We start from the raw sequence: 16555 nt of genomic DNA on the forward strand, positions 1-16555 counted from the left end.
GAGGTAAATGAGCATGAACACAAAAACCGATTCTTTATACCGAAAGTGCCATGCTTTAAAATTTTGCTGATTTATTGCGTCATTCAAAATAATAAAAAGAGTTAGCAAAGTTGCTGCTATATTTAAAGTTTATTGAACCTTGGAAATTACTCAAAACAAATGAAGTCACATCGGAAAAGAACAAGTTTTATCAATAACACAGCCCNCGCTGTACACATTATTTTTTTGAAAAGGAAAATTGAATTTTCACGAAGGTGTCCCGCAGCCCATCTTTTAAATTTAGTTTATTGTACTTGTCTTTGTTACCTTTCAGTACTCTCATAGGCATAAACGAGAAAGACATCGTCGAACTTCAGTTTAATATCTCCCGGTCTATTAGTGTATGTGAAATATTTCTGAAAACTCAATATGATGCAATCGTATTCAGCGATCAATTGCATAAAGGGACGTTTATGTGGAGAAAAAATAAAAAAGTAGAAAAGAGGTTTATGATGGTAAAACATGTTTATACTTTTCGTATCTTTCTGAAAATAATGCCCAATTAGAGTTGTCTCTGATGATAACATATTTGATTATATTATTTCCTCCATCCTCAAAATAAAATGTCATTTTAACGTAAAAATTTTGCCCCCTTTAAGGAGGGAACGCATCAGGCGGTCGCGCTCCTTTTGCATCGCCGACCGTTCTGGCCTGAGCTGATCGCGGTCTTTTACAAAATCAGTCTCACACAATCCTGCTCGCGCTCTCCTTTAAATAGTTGCTTTATTGTTTTAATAGAGTTAAGAAAATGAGTTCTATGGAAGAGGCACTTTTATTGGCTCTTCTATGGTCTCCCGAGATTCTTTGGAAAAGATCGGTGGAGAACGCGATGCGACGGGACCNCAGTAATTTGAAAGCAATCCATATCACTTTTGACTTTCAGAATCTCTAGCATCTAAATGCATAAAAATGTTTATCCCAAATTTCCTAGAAGCCAATATAAATTGTAGGTATCGAACAAAATTTGTTTTTATCTCTTTCAAGATGCCATCTAAGCCTGTGCCTTTTTTCATATGAATGTAAACAGTCATTATAAAATTATGTTTAAAAAAATCCATGAACAGTTCTAACTTTAAGTATTATCAAAATGCATACATTTTTGAAGTATATATTTTAATATTTAGCTCATAGAGCAAAAATTGCCGAAATAGTTTAAAGAAAACTATCACAATTTTTAAATACAGTTCTGCCTAAATAAAAAATTGCAGTTTTGTCCATATGTAAACAAGTGGTTAATAATTAGGGGTAACTACCCTGAAGAAAACAAAAACTAAGAAAGCAATCTTCACTTTATTGTGCGTCGACTATTGGGAGGCCCAAGTTGGGTGGTAGTGGGAATATTTTAAATACCGCTAACACATATATCTTATGACTACCAATGTATCGTTTAGATGATTATTTCCTTTAATGTGACGTATTTTCATTTATTTAAAAACAATAGGAAATTAACAAACAATCACGAGAGAAAACTAGCATGCAAGACAAGAAAAAGCATGTAGAGTAAATTTAAAAAACGTTTAGTATGTGAATAATTCTATACAAGACATGATTTAAATATTTTAAAGACTATATCGTCGTCATTTCTTCATTAAAAATGTTATTTAAAACATTTGTTTACTTAAAATAACATTACGTTAATGTTATATATGCCGGGTTATTCTATACAATTTCATGTGAATTTTACATAGGAAATCTATCAAGTAAATAGCAACAATTTCTCGACTTTTATCTCTTAACTGAGACATCAGTACATTTACCTCTATTTCAGAACACTCTGTATAGACAAGGAAGGAATTTTTCTATACAGTTCCAATAAAAGCATTCGTTTTGATTAAATCTATCAAAAAAATTTCATCTTTACAAGACTGTGTGTATATAGATTAATTAATATAAGAGCTCTCATTAAAAAAAAGACAAGACAAATTAAAAAGGATAAACATTAATTTCTAAAACAATTCCTTTTCAAATATTGGACATGAAACATATTAATAAGTATTTAGAAGAAATTGGAAATGCAAATTTAGTATATTGCACCTCTATTACACTAACTGACTACATTTAAAGTTTCAATCTGAATCAGAAGGAAATTGATGAGCTTCAACTAACAAAAAAAATATACGACATTAACTAAAAGTTCAAAAACCATGATAATAATATTAATTAATATTAGCATAATTTAGGGTTTGCCAATACCACCTAGGTTGCAACCATAGACCTAGACTGGCCCTAGAAAGCGAGGTCAATCTCACTAATGTGTGCAAGGCAGATGAAGCTAGTGCAGGCAAGTACTAGTAAAACAAATAATGGTACACGGGTATACCGGTACAAAATAACTTTAGACTAAAAGTAATGTAAAAGATTTCTTAAATTTTTGTATGTGCTTTAATGTATGTGAAATATTTCTGAAAACTCAATATGGTGCAACTGTATTCAGCGATCAATTGCATAAAGGGACGTTTATGTGGAGAACAAATAAAAAGTAGAAAAGAGGTTATGATGGTTCCAACATGTTTATACTTTTCGTATTTTTCTGAAAATAATGCCCAAGTAGAGTTGTCTCTGATAATAACATATTTGATTATATTATTTCCTCCATCCTCAAAATAAAATGTCATTTTAATGTAAAAATTTTGCCCCCTTTAAGGAGGGAACGCATCAGGCGGTCGCGGTCCCGTTGCATCGCAGACCGTTCTGGCCTGAGCTGATCGCGGTCTTTTACAAAATCAGTCGCACACAATCCTGCTCGCGCTCTCCTTTAAATAGTTGCTTTATTGTTTTAATAGAGTTAAGAAAATGAGTTCTATGGAAGAGGCACTTTTATTGGCTCTTCTATGGTCTCCCGAGATTCTTTGGAAAAGATCGGTGGAGAACGCGATGCGACGGGACCGCGACCGCCCAATGCGTTCCCTCCTTAAATGTGTCACTTTTCAAATTATTTTCTAAAATCAAACTAAATACATATAAATAAACAGTTTCAACTAAATTGTGTTTATAATATGCTTCAGCAAAACTTAAATTATATGTTGAAAAAGAAAGCATCCATATAGTTTTATAAAGCAAGATAATATGAACAATTTAAAACAAATACCTACTTCAGAAGAGCTTGCAGTAATTTTAACTGATCGAGCATATGGCGAAAATAAATGGAGAAATACATAAAGAAGACATTATAAAAACTATTTAGAAAATTGTAACTATGAATATTTTTGAAATATGTATAATAAAATTTCTTTGACTTTAAATTTCTAATTATTACATTCCCCCGTTAATACCTCCAGTTCGTATAGAAATTCCATATAAACAAATAGTGCTTATACTATTATTCATTAATAATAATTTAAATTACTGGNTTGTTTCGCTTTTAATTTCTCGTATTATCAAAACATAGTGTTCGTTAAATCGATTTTTCTCGAAAACGGATCGAGATACCGAAATGAAACAAGAGTACATAATTAATGGGAAAATGATAGCTCTTTCAGGTTTTGAATCAAGTTTCATGTTAAATATACAGGGTAAAAAGTTATTAACTAAATTTTCGGTAAAATTGGTCATAAGTGGCGCCCTCTATGAGCAATGCTGAAATTACAACACGCATGTTATTCGTCGCCTAAAAAAATATAGTTTCTCAAATTTTCAAGTTCCTAACCTACATATTTTCAGAATAATCGCAAAAAACGATTTAAACTTTGAACTTTCAACACCCTGTATTTCCGAAATTATCAACATGCGGATAAGGCATGTTTGTACCAATGGTCACCATTTCACGTGTAGTATCTTCAGTTTTCGAATTTCAAATTGTTCATGAATAATGTATATTATGTTTATAAAGTATTTTTAGATCAGAAATTCGTCGGCTATCCCTTCTGTCATTCATCTGAATATAATTAAAAACCTAATCAATAATTTTTCAAAATTTTTACATTAACCATACTTTCGGTGTAGCCATCGCAAATAAATGTAGTTAGAATTATTTTTAACTTTAAACGGGAATACGGCCTAACATAAAAAAGGGGTAAGTAATCGAGTATAACTAGCTGATTGGTTGAATTAAATGTAGCGCACTACAGTCGTTCTATGAACGAAGCATAAGCCCGTACTGGCTCTACCTCTCTCGCATACGTGTGTGTGATTGCCATTTATATAGGCAAAATGTCATTTGGCCGAGTCCAGTAGTTTATAAGGTCTATGGTTGCAACACATATTAATAACAACCTAATTAAAATATGTCCAGACAGATATATTCAAATTTCCCATAACTATGGAACTTTGCTAACATTGTCTTGCCTAAGAAGCAGAAAATTGAAATTGGTCCATCAAAACTTGTAAAAAATGATTTTATTCGACATTAAATAACTTTTTGTTGACTTATGCAATCTCCCAAACAAATTCGAATCCTTTATGTAATTAACTACTATAAAATAACTGGAGTTTAAAGTTTAAATTGGTAATGGTTATTGAGAAACTGAACGTAGAGCTTTTAGGGGACGTTTCAGGAAAAAACATGTTACACCTATTTTATTTTATATTTTAATGAGAAGAATCAGTTCTGAAAATTTGCTCTAACGTCTTGCATATGATATATGACATACACATATGATATACCTACCTAATAGGTATATACCTGGTATTTCATGAAGTTCTCCCGCCACTAATAGAGGATGTTCCTTGGGTTATTTCTAGAAAAAAAAGTTTATATAAACATGTGTCCGATTTGCTTTATTTTGTGAGCTACATGAATTTGAAATTTTAATGTAAAAAGTAATAATCAAATTTGTTGCGTTACGCCTCGGCGCGCTACGCATAGGTAAAGTGTGCTCTGACGACATTTGCAAGGTAAAATGTTATCTAGGTTACTGTCAGTTTTGACAAACTTGCAGTTTAGTGTGAAGATTCAATTTTGCAAATTCGCGAGCAATGCCTTTTAAGTTTACGACTGCTGAGTATGCCGATGTGGTGTTTGTTTTGGGTAATTGCGATGGAAATGCTACTTTAGCTTCACTGGAATATCAACGGTGTTTCCCAAATCGTCGCATTCCATCCCCGAAAACAACTTTTCATGCACTCAGGGAAACTGGTTCACTTCCAAGTGTTCGTATTCACTACGAACGGGTAAGTCAGCAGAGTGTTGTAGAAGAAGAGAATATCCTTGATATGGCCGAGCGTAATCCCGGTGTTAGTACACGACGGATATCCACGCCTTTAGTGATTCCCAATACCAGGGTGTGGAGAACATTAAACAAGAATCTGTTGTATCCATACCATCTACAGCGTGTTCAACATCTGGAGCCAGAAGATTTCCCTAGGCGGGTAGAATTTTGTCAGTGGTTGAATAATAACAGGAATTTGTATCGCTACATCTTATTTACGGATGAGTCACAATTCACCAGAGACGGTATCAACAACACCCATAACATGCATCAATGGTCGGACGTCAACCCTCATGCCACCGTAGAAAGTAATTTTCAACGTAGATTTAGCGTTAATGTGTGGTGTGGAATGTTATACGATCAACTTATAGGGCCATTTATTATTAAAGGTCGTCTTAATGGACCAAAGTATCTACAATTTTTAGAGGAAGAACTCCCGCGATTGCTTGAAGATGTACCTCTGGCAAGACGATTAAGAATGTACTTGCAACATGATGGAGCTCCACCTCATATTTCCCGAATTGTCACTGCTCACCTAAATGAGCATTACCCTGGTCGCTGGATCGGTCGAGGTGGGCCACACATTTGGCCAGCTAGGTCTCCAGACCTCAATCCGTTAGATTACAACATGTGGGGTTGGATGAAGGATTTGGTTTATCAAGAGAAAGTGGAAACACGCGAAGCTCTAATCCAAAGAATTGTTAATGCTGTAACGCAAATAAAAGAAAAGCGCGCGAATATTAGAAATGCAACGCGAGCAATTCACAGGCGTGCTGACAAATGTATTGAAGTAGGAGGTGGAATTTTCGAAAATCTTTTAAATTAAGAATGTATGTATCACTATTACCGATGTTCTAAAAATAAAAATGAAAATTAATTTCCATTATTTTATTTTCAAATTCGTGTAGCTCAATAAGTAAAGCAAATCGGACACATGTTTAAATGAACTTTTTTCCTAGAAATAACCCAAGGAACATCCTCTACTAATGCCGGGAGGACTTCATGAAACACCCGGTATATGTACACTACTGATAATTTAATAGATATGCAAAATGTATTACCTTTTTCTTCAAACCTCTCGCACTCATATTCAGTCGGATCCAACAGCGTGGAAATCGTATCCGTCCTTACAGTGGTCTTCATAGGCGGCACCGAGGACATCTTAGTGAACAGTTCTAGGTGTTCTCGCGAAAGGGGTAATACGATTCCTTCATCTTCCTTTACATCGGAACATTCTTGGATGTGAGGCAGATCCTCCTGAACGAAATTATTGCATTTGATTAAACTAAAGTTCTCGTACACAGTCACACTGTGCTTGAGGTTACCCCTTACACCTTTCGGGGAGGAAGGTGCTGCCAGAGGGATCTCCTGGTCGGTAACGGTACTGTAAGTCCTGCCGTTTGGGTCGACGCGTAACTGCACGACAGCCAACGTGCCGACGGGCCATGTCTTGCTGTGATTCAGTGTCATGTTGGGGCGGCGCCTCGTCTATCATGTCTCTAATAATCTAGGATTTCCGATGTTGCTGAATAAACCGCGACCGAGCACAGCGGAAAAATCATTTTTCATTTGTTCTTCTGCCTCTTATTAATTCCAACAAGGGAATGTTATTGATTGCACTGAACTAGTTCAACTCCAGATTTCTTCTTGTCGTTTCAGAGAAATATTGCGATTATGACTTTTTATTTCTGTTATGTTTTGATGTAAATAGGTGGTTCGTAACTTAGTTGAAAACAGTATAGTCTATGTATGCCGAAGTTGCTGGGAATATTTCGTTCCTATTTTTATGGTTTCCGCCTCGAATGATGAGGAAAACTACCTGAAAAAGGGCAACTATTGTAATAAAGCAATATCCTCATGTATTGTTAACTTAAAACTTATATTAATCAAGTTTATAAAGACTAAAGCACTCGTAAAGTTTATGGGTTATAAAACTTTGCTCCATATCGATATCTTATATATCTGCAATGGAGTTCATGCTTTAAGGTCTGCTTTTTCTAAGGCATCGAAATGATATCTTTTGTGAATAAACTTTTATATACGTTATTACTTTTCTTGTAGTGTTCGGCACATTTATTATTAAATTAATAATTTAAAACATGTGTGTTTTTGTCAGCAGTCATGTTGCTCTTATTGCAAAGTCACTCAACCATAATAGGCTTGTATATTGGGAGTACATGAAAGATTTAGTGTACGGACAATTTTCAAACACTAAAAAAAAATTATTGTAGCGTATTCAGCTTGTCTTACAATTTTCAGGAAACAAAAGTGAAATAAAAATAGTTATTTCATCTACTGACACAAGAGCACACGCTTGTATTCAGCAAGGAGTACATTTTTAAACTATTGTTACGAGTATTTAAACGTTTGTGAAATAAAATACGTTTTTATTTAGTTTATAACTTTAAATATTCTTCATAATTGCATAATTCATTGCATAGGCCTGTTGTTTTGGAACTAATAAAGGTTGACTTATCAGTTTGGTGTTTTCCTTGTCTGAAAATGTGGTTTCCAAATTGAACATAACGATTAGAAACACTGTAGTCTGTCACGGTAATAAAGATGTGGCATATGACTTATGCTTTATAGGTTATAAGCACATACCTGTTGTCACCAAAAAAACTGCAATTCAGATGAGGCCTTTTTATTCGTTTATATTTTATTCTAATATTATAAGAAAGCGAAATTGTAAGTGGAAGGTAACAAATACCAGTTAATATTTTGTAGCTCCTATTAGACCAATTTAATTTAACTAATTTTAAAGTTATTTTTAAGTAAACAAAACATATGTAAACAACTGAAATGTGTTATAACTAATGCCATATTAAATTAACTAAAATTTACTTATATGAAGCTAAGTAGGTTCTCTTGTGAAACTTGAACTTAAAAATATTCGTTGCAAATATAAATAAGTATACGCTATATCGAAGAAAGTTTTCCCGTTTTCAAAATTTTACGTTGCATCGTTGTTCCAGAAAATCGCACATTCAAAAAACCACTTAAACAGGTTGCAAATAACAATGTCACAAAAACTAAATAAAATATTAACTATCCAAGGGGTTACAGAGGAGGTTATGCGCAACGCAGTGCTGCCAATCGTAATTCAAAAAGTTCTCGCCTTATGGTCAACACTGATAGAGAATAGAGGTTCACATTCATTCATCTAGTGTGCAAACGATACTAGCGTATGTGAATGCACCATCTTTTTGACTAGAAACCGAGAAGTTTTTGGTTTGACCTTTTTATTATACAGGGATCCAAAAGTGAATGGGCTATAATAGTACAAGCAACAAGGCTTGTACGGTTGAAAACTAACCGATTTAGATCAAGTAACCGAGATACAATTTTGCTTCCTTGAAAGTATTGTGCAAAACCATACTTATCTTATCAACTTCGACGTCACCTGGTAGGTGAGTGTTGCACAATAATGAAACGTAATATTGACAGTTGGTAGAAGGAAGCACAAAAACAAGCGCTTATAGGTGGGGATTTCTGGAAGGAAGCCTAAATAGTTGAAGATAGGTAGTTGAAGTTAGAACAGTGTGCAGATAGGTAGCAAGACGATCAGCGGGCAGTGTGTCAAAAATAGTGAAAAATTAAAAGTGTTTAACCGGTACTAGTTAGCAGGTAATTATTCTCTAAGTACTTTGTTGTTAATTGTTCTATGTAATCTTATGCTTGTGATGATTATAGATGTTTCATGATAAAAATTCTGTATATATTTAGCCTTCATTGTCTTACGCTCAGGGGCGTATATTTTTCTAACGTAAAATTGTTACAATTATTATTAACGATTGCTCATCATTTATTACATGTTAAAATATGTATATATTGTCGTGACTGCCCCGATAATGCAATAACAACTCCTTTGTTTCACATTTAACTTGTTTTGTCATGATTATGTTGTTCGCAAAACAAGTGATAAAAGCATTTCTTGTGCCCACTTTATGTCATACGCATATAAGAGCCTTGTTGAGTTTACTAACATTTTCGCCTGTGAAGAATGAATCTGTAAAAAGCATAATTGAATACAAAAATAAGAATTGCTCTCGATTGCCTCCCGTATGGGATTCCAGTACCTTACTTATTATTATTGACATTATTATTGTTGTTATTATTGTTGTTGTTGTTAAAAAAAGAATAATTAAATACAAAAAAGAATTGCTAAAACAGATCTTCCGAAATCTCAACTATAGCTGGATTGCCTCCCGACTGGACTCCAGTAACTTCCGGAACTGCCGGCTAACTAACACCAAACCTCTTTAGTTTTACTTGGAAGTGTGTATATCTAATTCGAATGAGATGACATTTAGTGACACATTAAATGAGTCAGGTATTATTTATCATTACCAAAGGATCTTAATTTATGCCTTTTGTTAGCGGTTGTTTTGTATTTATATTTGGGTAGTTAGAGCAACGATCGTGGGTTTCTCTGCCATGCTCTTTCCCCGCAGGAGTTCTACGTGATCCTGGCACTCTCATTTTATGTTAAATGGTTGTTAATGTTTTTGTTGTTCTTTCTATTTGTCACATGTTTAATTTGAAGACTGTTGTACGTAAATAATAAAGTTAGGTGTATTTACTCTGCTTTGTTTTATAAAATTAAACCATACTTCCCCTCTTTAAAGTTAGTAGCCAGCGCCTTCCGGTCAATAAAAAATAGATGTATACAACGTAGGTACTCCTTATGACGATCACATATTTTTGGCCACAACTACGTTAATATCTTTTTTTTTCGATCGAACCCAGGGTTGTTATACTACAGTATCGGATTTCGATTATTTTTTTGCTTCATCTTTTTTAAGATAACTATGTCACATCGGTCTTTGCGGTAGTAACATATCAATAGCAATCTTATTTCTACCTAAACTCCATATTCTCTGTCTTTCTGTATCATTTATTAATCTTAATATAAGTCTGCAGTACTTTAAATAAACTAAACCATTTACATTAACAGTAGTCGTAATATGAGAAGAACTCGGAGCAAAATAAAATTGTAACAAAAGAAATGCAAAAATGCTGCAACTATATTAACAAAACTTTACTTTGACGGCCTCGTTACCCTCGTATATGTAAATTTTGTGAATACATGCACACGAAATGGTAGAGATATGCACTATTATGTCTGCGCCGAAATATTATTAAGCAAGTAATTTGCGGCGTCCAGCTCGTTTTCTGTAAGCCGTACACGACCGGTTATGATGTACCAGCAAATTTCATTTATTTTCATTAGTCTGAAAGGTCAGTCATCCTGTTCTCTGATTAAATGAAGAGGGTAAAAGCCGGTCCAGTAAATCATGATCACCTGGCGATATGTTTTATATATTTATAACAGTTTATAATATTTAGGAGTATCAATTTGTGAATGACATTATTCCGCGAATATAATACAAGAAAATAATATTTTGGTATGATTCTACCACCATCGAAACAACCATTTAAATGCACGTTGGTGGTATATTGTGAATCGAAAGAGAGTCTTTGGCGAGTTTAGATTTTGATATTTGGTTGTTCTCTGCCTCGCTCCGTGCTCTCAAAATAGAATCAATTTTTTATTTTGATGAAATATTAATTGTAAAATATACAGCTCGATTTTTATGTTTATTGTTTGATATACGAAAAATAATGTAAGAAGAGAAGTTATAAGAATTTGTAAGAAACCAAATTTCTCCGATCTAATTTCTGTTTTATAAATGGAACACCCTTTATATTTTTAGACCACTGAACACTGAACTGAAAGATATACCTACAGTGCGTTCACGGTGAAAGGAACATATTCGTTTAAAATTCAGGTAATTATTTTCTGGAAAAACTCTCGGACACCCCGATTAGTATTTTTAGTTGCGGTTTTTTTGATATAAAAGAAATGTATACAGGGTGTCTCAAGAAGAACATATGCAGTCATCATTGATTTTTTAAGTAGAACACCCTGTATATTATGCCATTTTTGAATTGTACGGTAAATTCTGAACACTTTTTGTATAACAAACCCTATCTCTAAAATCAGCGGTTTTCGTAATAATGACGTTTACTTGAATTTTAAACGATATAAAAAGTTTAATTATACATATGGGAAATTAATTAAAGATACTAAGTTCTAGAATAATGGAAATATGTGTATATGATAAATTATTATAATATTTCTATGAATAAGGATAATGAAAAGTGTATGTAGTAATACTGATCGTATGTGGAAAATGTTTTTAGAACCATGCATTGTTTAATATGTTTTAAATGAATTTAGGTAAATGAAGAAATCGGCATAATTTTAAACACCGTTAAAGTTATAAATAGCATTGATACATTATTGGAAACTACAATGATCAGCTTAAGTAGGTATTGTTATTATTTATGTTGCTAAAATATGATGATTTGATACTACTTAATAAGATTACTGAAAATGAAGGTTTATATTGCACTGTTAATAATAAATAATTTTTCAGATTAAAATCAAAAATAGGGAAAACGCATACGATCCTCAAATAAGCTCATTTTTTACGTTGCAATCAAATAAACTGTCAGTTGTTTAATATAGGTAGAGAAGAATAGTATAATACGATCATATTCGATGCAAAGTAATAAATCATTGCCTGTCAAGGGAACCAATGAAGTACGCCTTTAAGGGTTTTACAAATTGAATAATTTCTTTATACATTATGAAGGGACGAGGGGATCAGTTCAGGTCTGGCACCCTTGTTGCTACAAAAATTCCTTTATTCTCATAAACTATTTATTTTAAATGTAATTTATTATAAATCCAATTTGTTTCCTAAATTCCACATATGTACTACATTTTACCTCTGTACGCGCCACTGTTGTTTACTTGTTTTTTGGAAGCGCTCTCTAATTGACAGCAAAGCTCGCCAGGTTAGTATTTGACGTATAACCGACCAGTTCGTACACTCGATGCACCTGGGCGACTACAGCTACTACCAGAACACAGTGCGTATGCAGCGGTATTTCAGATTTTACATTGAATTTCATTTTAAATTTGAAATGATTTATCTTACGCCTCCTAAAAATGATGACACGATTTTCCTTTGATAAAAGNGCATCTGAAAATTTTTGTTGTTAAAATTTTGCTGTTTATTAATCAAGTCCACCTTGAAGACAGAAACAAAAGAATATTTTCTGCTATTATTTTTGAGAACCAAGAACAAATTGGATGGATAGAATTGATATTATTAGTAATACAGGGTGTGGCGTGTATAATCTATAAAAATTAAACTACAGCTCCCTAACGATATTTGTAAAGAAAAACTTCTATTTTTAAGTTTTTTTTCGTAAATTAAAGTTCAATTATGAATCAAAATACTTTCTCTGGAACGGTCCTGTCCGTGTGCTGTACGATGAGTTACGTGCTGTAGACCAGCCGCGTAAACAAATCGTCGTTGGGAGATAGAAAGATACTTCTCAATTTTTGTGGAATTTTTCAATACAAAAGTACAAACTAAGAAAAATAGATATTTAAAAAATTTGATATTTTGATATTTTGATGATATTTTCTTATTAAAATAATTAATAGTAATTACAATCTTAAATGCATTGTTATAACTGCAAGAGTTCGCAAACAAAACCACAACCGTAAGCATCTGTAGTTGCCAATTGCGTGCACTAAACAAACTCCATTAAAATATGGAATAAATGGTAAATGACGAATTATACATTATATTATAAAGTTATCAGTTCTCGGGTTAGATGTACGGAAATATCGTCTTATTTTAGATGAATTGGTGGAAGGGATTCGAAAAGAAAAGTGATAAATCTGGTCGGGGAAATGAACTTTATTAGATTAATAATCTACATTCAGGAAATATCGTTCAAGCAAGGCATTCTTATTTAAAAAACGGAACAATATGAGGCTTGGGATAATTGAACAAGGGAATGAATAAGCAAATATATAGTTACCAAATTTGGAATGGAATTTGAGGGAATTTTTGATATCAACATATCGGAAATAAATAAATAAATAAATACAATTTGAATCAAGTACCAGCCCATTTTTTAGCAATTCAATTTTATTAAATTGTCACTGAATAAATGTCAATTTATACTGCCACTTATTAAAATGTATACAATCTATTTAATTTTACATAGTACGGCATAAATGAGATCAAGTTAGTATGGAGCCTTCATAAATGGAATAGTAAATAAGAAAAATTTTTTAACAAAAATATATTTTTCGGTAAAATGAAAAATAAAAAAAAATATTATTTTCAACTCCATAGACACACTGTACTTTTTCACTGAAGCTGTCATTGCACGAGATCTCGGTGAGATAATGAGTTTAGATATCTGTCACAAATAACATACAATAAATAGTGAATCAAATTTTCCTATCTAACGTCTTAAGGAACATTAAACGTTTGCTCTTACCATAAAATCATTTACTATAAAACTTCCATAAAAAAGTTTCCCAGTTATTTTTAATTCTTTAAATTACATGTTGGTACCTACTTACAACTTCCGAGCGTTATGTATCTTGGGCAACTTCGTTTTATACTTAAACAGATATTTAATGAATATCATCAGGTACAGACAACCGTTGATTAATAATAAAACTCGCCTTATATGTCCACTTTGAACATTAGTTTCACATTCGATAGGGAGTCTTATTGATATTGGTAAAGTTATCAACTATTTTATTACACAGACAACGAAACAAAGTTTCCAAACAACGGAAAATTTCATTCGATGCGCTAAAAACTTACATCCAAGTGCTGAGGACAATTAAGGGTGAAATACGGTCCTATAAGTACTGAGACCTGAAGAGTAAAAACTTGAATTTATGGTACGGATGGAGAAGCACTAATCTAGCGTAAATAAGTCGCGACCGAACCCTTTCATGGTCAACAGCAAAATCGCCGGGTTGATAATCCGGTAGACACCGTAAGTTAACTGACAAATTGCCAATTGATCCTGAACCTTTACTTTCTCTATGTTCGCACTTCTGTAATGAATTAGTTTGGCGTTTAGCTGACACGCCAGCTGTCGCACTATCGCTATTTTATATAAATAGATCATTAAAAAGTGGAAGGCTTGGAATTTAGTTGTTTGTTTTCTCTACAGGGTGTCCCGTAAAGTATGTTACAAACTTTGGGTGGTGATAGTACATAAAAAATATGACTAAAAACTCTAATAAACATAACCTCTTAAACGCACCATTTTGAAGTTATAGGCCTTAAAAGGTGCAACTACAAAAGTAGTTTTTGTGACGTAACTCTTTGTTGGAAAAAGAAAACATAATGAAATTTTCAGGGACTAGTCAGCTTTAGGAAGCCAATAAATAATGTGGATATTAATAAAATTGAGAAAGCGGAAGGGTGTTTTTTTATCACCCTGTATCCTATTTTTTGCCAAAAAAAATTTTTCTGCAAAGATACAGCAAATATCATAAGATTTTTAGAAAGACCATTGAATTTAGAAATTTTTTTGTCTCTTGCATTTTTTATGTAAAATGATTAGTTTTCTAATAAATTTACAAAATGCAAAGGGAGTTTACTCACCGCTAGGTGTTAAATTTGACGTATTCAAAAAGTAGGCGCCTGTCACTTTTAACATAGTTGACATTTGTTACCATATTTTAATCGTGTCTGTTGACGAATTATTAATTTGTGAGTACAATGGCGGATAACAATCGTTTTACTAATCAAGAATATGCCGAAATGCATTTTATTTATGGATTATGTAATGGAAATGCAACAGCTGCTCGAAGAACATACATAGAACGTTATCCGCAGAGACGTCAGCCGTCTACACAATTATTTACTCGGATTCACAGACGGATTATTGAAACTGGTAGTGTGGTACCCCGTTACATACATTGTGGTAGAATTGCTAGAAGACTACCCGCGCAAGATGAACAAATTTTGAGATCTTTTGAACAAAATCCGGGAGAAAGTGTGCGAAGGGCAGCTAATCAGTTACAGCTTTCCAGAATGTCAGTTTGGCGTGTTTTGAAGGAAAACGGCCTTTATGCCTACCATCTCCAAAAAGTGCAACATTTAATGCCTGAAGATCTTCCCCGACGCCTAGAATTCTGCCGAATAATACTTAACCATCACCAACATAATGTGGAATTTATTAGCTCCATTTTATTTACCGATGAAGCCACCTTTACACGAGATGGTTTACTGAACTTGCACAATGCACATGCATGGTCAGACGAAAATCCTCATGCTACCATTGATAGTCATCACCAACACCGATTCTCAGTCAACGTATGGGCTGGAATAATAGGTGACTATTTGCTCGGGCCTTTCTTTCTACCTCAAAGGCTTGATGCAGTAGAATATTTAAACTTCCTAGAAAACCATCTCCCTGAGTTAATGGAAAATGTTCCTTTAAATTTGAGACAATACATGTGGTACCTCCATGACGGGGCACCTGCGCATTTCAGTGTTCATGTTAGAGAGTATCTACATATGCGGTTTCCTAATCGATGGATTGGAAGAGGATATAATGCACCAATAGCCTGGCCACCGCGATCACCGGACTTGAATCCTGTCGATTTTTATCTTTGGGGACACGCGAAATCTCAAGTTTATGCAACCCCTGTTGATACAGAAGATCAACTTAGACTGCGAATTGTAGAAACCTTTAATTTAATAAGAAATAGTCTATTCATATTCCAAAGAGTCAGATTTAACTTTATAAAGAGACTGACAGCATGTATCGATGCAGAAGGAGGTCAATTTCAACATTTATTATAATAACATATTTTGTTTTAGTTCTGTTTTGGTTACTTAATTAAAAAAATTATTTTGGAAATTGATTGTATTCTTAAAAATTCACTAGGCTTAAGAAATGTATGTAAATAATTCGGAAGCACTCATCTCTCTGCATTTTGTAAATTTACTAGAAAACTAAACATTTTACATAAAAAACACAAGAGACAAAAAAATTTCTAAATTTAATGGTCTTTCTAAAAATCTTATGATACTTGCTGTACCTTTGCAGAAAAATTTTTTTTAGCAAAAAATAGGATACAGGGTGATAAAAAAACACCCTTCTGCTTTCTCGATTTTATTCATATCCGCATTATTTATTGATTTCCTAAAGCTGATTAGCCCCTGAAAATTTCATTAAGTTTTCTTTTTCCAACAAAGAGTTACGTCATAAAAACTACTTTTATGGTTGCACCTTTGAAGGTCTGTAACTTCAAAATGGTGCGTTTAAGAGGTTATGTTTATTAGAGTTTTTAGTCATATTTTTTATCACCACCCAAAGTTTGTAACATACTTTACGGGACACCCTGTATGTACGAACTACGATTATATACAGGTTTATCCATAATTGATGGTTAAACGCTATTACAGGAATAATGAAAGAGTTAAATAGGAAACCACAAGCGAAGATCTTTATGGAGA

Source organism: Anoplophora glabripennis, unplaced genomic scaffold, assembly GCF_000390285.2.
Source record: "Anoplophora glabripennis isolate ALB-LARVAE unplaced genomic scaffold, Agla_2.0 scaffold192, whole genome shotgun sequence".
Classification (NCBI taxonomy): Eukaryota; Metazoa; Arthropoda; class Insecta; order Coleoptera; family Cerambycidae; genus Anoplophora; species Anoplophora glabripennis.